General features: G+C 42.7%; 1 pseudogene; it reads right to left on the bottom strand.

The window, feature by feature from the left end:
- Positions 1-1385: 1385 nt before the first annotated feature.
- On the bottom strand, positions 1386-4665 carry LOC109385078 (mitofusin-1-like; annotated as a pseudogene).
- Positions 4666-5109: the final 444 nt, after the last annotated feature.

Here is a 5109-nt window from a genome sequence, read left to right as displayed (position 1 = left end):
AACATTTTTGTACAAGGACATTCATTGAAACTTTATTTTTAATAGTGAATGATTACATATATAAACTATGAAGTAGCCGGGCCTGCCAAGTGGCTCAGTTGGTTAAGAGCGCAAGCTCTGAGCAACAGGGTCGCTGGTTCAATTCCCACATGGGCCAGTGAGCTGCACCTGCGCTGTGCCCGAGCTGAGCTGCTGCTGAGGTGTCAACAGGTGGCAGGATGGCTCAGCTGGTGAGAGCAGGTGCTCCTAACAACAAAGTTGCCAGTTCAACTCCTGCATGGGATCGTAGGCTATGCCCACTCACAACTAAGATTGAACAGGGCACCTTGAGCTGAGCTGCCATGAGCTGCCGATGGGTGGCTGCATGGCGACAGGACTTGGAGCTGAGCTAGCTGCGCCCTCCACAACTAAGATTGAAGGACAACAACTTGGTTGTTCTCTTTCCCCAATTCCCCAACACTGTTCCCCTTCCCCAATTCCCCAATTCCCCAATAAAATCTTTAAAAAATAAAATAAAAATAAATTATGAAGTAGCCATATAATGAAATTTTATGCAGCAACCATTAAAAAGAATTAAAGCTATGAATGAACATGGAAAAATGTTCACAATATACTATTCAATGAACAATGCAAGATTATTCTATTTTTGTAATTAAAAACAACAACAAAAACTCAAGAGTGTTTATAAGTTAGTGTTCTTAATTGCAAATACAAGATTTTACTTTAGCTAGTTTTAGCAGAGAATAAATTATTAAAGGCTTTTGATAAACCCCTGAGACAGCCAGAGATCTGGCTTTTTTTTTTTATGGGAATAAAAGGAGTAAAAACAGTGTATTTATTAGTGGTATATATACCTGTCAGAATGGCAAAAGTGACTGTAACTTGCATGAATAATACACTCAAGAACATTCCACATTCCCTCTTGGTGTTTAGAGCAATGCAGTTTATAAAATGAAAAGTGACTCTTCCCATTAGACATCAAAAACTAGTTTTGAGAAAGAAGGTGACAGGAGTATTCTCTAACTCCTGGATGCCAGGAAACAGAATTTTTCAGAATCAAAAACAAAGAAAGCCCTAATTAAGAGCAAGGCCCCACTCCTCAGGGTTCACATAGTTGGCTCTGTTGCTTTTAACTAATTCATTATTTTAACACATCAAACAATTTAGCCTTTTTTTTAACCCAAAATTAAAACTAAAGGGACATCATAACATTCTTCAGAAATGCAAACACCCTGAGATAGATAATTATCAGAATCTACATAAGAATTTGCTATTTAGGTACAGTGAGTACAATTTATATTTAAAGTCATTTCATAAAAATAACTGTCCCAAATCATCCAAGTTCCATTTTCTCCTATGGTGATCACCAAAAGCGATCTTTATGGTTAAGATTCTTCATTGCTCGAATGTAGAAACTGCTTAGTAAAATTCTCCAGCTCATTTGTAAGTTGAACAGCTTTATTTCTTAAAAGCTTTGAATTGTTTTGTATTTCCTCCAATTGATCTATCTCTTTGGAAAAATCTAGCAATTTCTTCTTATAGATGCCTTTGTGTAATAGCAACTTGTTGGCATAGGCAAACAAAAGTGCTTGTCAATTCCTGTTGTACTTGATGGTTGCCATTTGCACTTGTGAAGCCAACCATCATCTGCAGTTTTTCAGTCTCATAGTTCACCAACTGCTATTTCAAGGCTCTCTCCTTGGCACAGGTGATCCAGGTCAGCCCTTCATAAAGATACAGAGTTCCATACATTCTTAATGAAACAGATATGAGTTTTCAGCTTACATTTTTCCAAACCACTCCTCCAACAACGATGATGCCCATAGACGGTCTGTATGTAAGAGAAGCTAATCCTATTATTAATGTGATCCTGAGTTCTTCCTGTGATGCATTATCTGGCGTTGCTAGGTTGGTAGGAGCAGCTGGAGTAGAAGCTAAAGGTCTAGGGAGATGAAGGATGGGTCTGAGAATCCTAGAAGCACCCTCCGGCATTCGTAGGGCCCAAGAAACGATGGACAAGAGAAGGCCAGCCCAAGGAAAAATGAAATGCAATATCCTCTTGAAAATCTGAACATAGCTTATGACAATTTAGGTCATATCTGAGATCAAATTTCTTGCAAGGAATCAGTGTGTATAGTTTATTCTATATACCAGCTGGAAGTAATGGATTCAAATTTTCAATAATTTCTTGCTGGGTTTGAAGGATTGAAGTGTTGACTTCATTGGTGTACCGATCAACCAAATTTCTTCCCACACCATCTTCTATGTGCTTATTTAACTCATTTTTATATACTTTCGGTATATATACCTGGAGTAGGATGAAACTCAGAACAAAGTTCAACCAAAACAGAGAGTTGACAAATTTCATCTGACATTGCACATGAAACCTTGTTTGCCACCTCCTCCATAACCTCCCTGATTTTTTTTCTTAACATCCAGTGTTAAAAGGTTCATTTGGTTTTGGATAAAATCCAGTCAATTTGGTCTTCCCTCTCTTCCATTGACTAAACCCTTTACTCTGCTGCTGCCACGTTTATTGAATCCATTATCTTTTTCACAGTATCTAGTATCTGTTCAGCTCTGATAGTGTGCTGTTCAAACTTTGTTTTCACTGCTGACTGCGAGATACACTCCTCAAAGATATGTTCAAAATTTTGAAACTCCTGTAATCTTGCCTGAAATCCTTCTGCATGGGTCCCATCAATTTCTGGCACCCCCTGTGCTTTGTGCATTCTAGCATTAATAACTTCCTTGCAGGGCCGGCCGAGTGGCGCAATGGTTAAGAACTCGCTTGGGATGCCAGAGGGCCCCGGTTCGGATCCCACATATGAGGGCCAGTGACACTGCCCTCTACAGCTAAGATGCTGAACAACAGCTCAACCTGGAGCTGGGCTGCCGTGAGTCGCCGGCGACGGCGTAGGCTGCAGCCCCTGTGGCAGTGGGTTGCCATGGGCTACCATGTGTAGCCAGCAGCCAGCGTGAGCGGCCAGCAGCCAGCGTGAGCGGCCAGCAGCCGCAGTGAGCGGCCCTCCAGAAGCCGGCGACTGATCTGCCTCACCAGGGAAGAGCGCAATGACGGTGCCAACTTGGGCCAGTGAAACAACATCCTCCACAACTAGATTGAAGAACAAAAATGACAGCAACTTGTATGTTCCCCTTCCCCCAGTTCCCCAGCACTGTTCCCATCCCCCCAATTCCCAAATAAAAATCTTAAAAAAAAAAAAAAAAAAGCTCCCCAGGTATGCTGAAATTGTGAACAGCCCTAAATTCTAAAAAAAAAAATAAAAATAACTTTCTTTGCGGAAATAAAGATACGATTCTGTGCTTCAAAATGATCCATAATTTTGAGCTCCTCCACTAAGAAATGTAGGCATCGTTCCATGTGCTATCTGTGTACATCTCCCATATATTCTGGCTGTGATGCAGAGGCATCCCAACGATTATTCAGAATGAAAATAGGCTAGGGAAGTCACTCATTTACCTTGTAAAAAACCTGTTTTTCTGTATTCATTAGTGTTGAGTCAGAGTTTGCAACCAAAACAAAAACATCAGCATCTAAGCAAACCTTGTCAATCCATCTGTCCAGCTCTGCAGTGACATCTGTATCTGGACTGTCCACTAAAACCAGGTCATCCTTCAAGAGGGCACATTTTACCTTTGACCAAACCACATGCATGAGAGAGACAGCTTTCAAGTCTTTGTACATATGAAGGGCATGAGCGAGCTGATTAACTGTCTTCACACTTTTTTTTTCCATCTGATCCTTCTGTCATAAGATAAGCTTTATCTCCATCAGTTCCTTCAACACTCCATAAACAATTGGTTGTATGCCCAGTCCCACTAGGAAAGACTTTATCCCAAAACATTGCATTAACAACAGAACTCTTCCCACTGCTTTTCCTGCCCAAATAGGCCATTTTCATGTGTCTCTGAGACAGCATTTCACCAATGATGGAAAGCTTGTTTGTTTGTTTGTTTGTTTTAAGCTGAGCCATCCTGGGAAAGCTTGTTTTTATACCCCTGTATTTCTACCGGATCATCCTCAGCAGCTATTTGATCAAGGTCTGAATTCTTTTTTTTTTTTAAGATTTTATTGGGGAATTGGGAGGATGGGAACTGCGCTGGGGAATTGGGGGAAGGGGAACAGACAAGTTGCTGTCCTTTTGTTCTTCAGTCTAGTTGTGGAGGACGCGGTGCTTCACTGGCCCATGTTGGTATTATCATTGTGCTCTTCCCAGGTGAGGCAGTTGCTCGCCGGCCATTGGACGGCTGCTAACAACGGCTCACAGAGGCTCACGCTGGCTGCTGGCCGCTCACGGTAGCCCATGGCAGCCCACTGCAGCAGGGACTGCAGCCTATGCTGTCGCCGGCCACTCATGGCAGCCCAGCTCCAGGTGGAGCTTTTGTTCACCATCTTAGCTATAGAGGGCACAGCGTCACTGGCCCTCATGTGGGATCCAAACCGGGGCCCTGTTGCTCAGAGCTGGCGTCCCAAGCCAGCTCTTAACCAACACGCCACTTGGCCAGCCTAAGTTCTGGATTCTTGTATGTTGCTTCAACAAAATATGATCCTTCAGGAACAAACTTCAATAACTGGTCAAAGGTTGTCATAATTGCCTTCTTCGCCAGCACAAAGTGCTTCAGTGGAGAAGCAGTTTCTGCCATTTATGCTAACTGTCCTGGCCTCGACTTCTTGTCATTCGGCAGTTGCAGTTCAGCCACAGCCCTGAGACCGCCTCATTCTCTTAAGGGAGGCTCCAGAGGTCTGGCTTTAAGATTCTGCCACCATTAATACTCAAACCAAACTGCAAGACTCCTCTAGCAAAGACCACACTGCCACAATTTCTGGGCACTGACATTACAGTTTACACCAAGAACACTGAGCAGTAGTTACAAGTCCTTTATGGCTATCCCTGAGAAGTTGACTGCCTCTGTAACCACAATTGCTAGAAGATGGATAACACATGGTCCCTGCTTCCTCGTGTTGCTCTTGTTTAGACTCTTGCACAGCTGTTTCTAAATAGTAGAGTAGATCATGTGCCTGAGCTCAAGCAGCAATGGAAGCTGGGTAGGCAACTTGTAGCTCCTCTCTTGGTAAGGTGGACCTCA

This window comes from Hipposideros armiger, unplaced genomic scaffold (assembly GCF_001890085.2).
Source record: "Hipposideros armiger isolate ML-2016 unplaced genomic scaffold, ASM189008v1 scaffold_108, whole genome shotgun sequence".
Lineage (NCBI taxonomy): Eukaryota > Metazoa > Chordata > Mammalia > Chiroptera > Hipposideridae > Hipposideros > Hipposideros armiger.
Note: the sequence above shows the minus strand (reverse complement) of the source record. Positions and strands in the feature narration are given on the sequence as shown.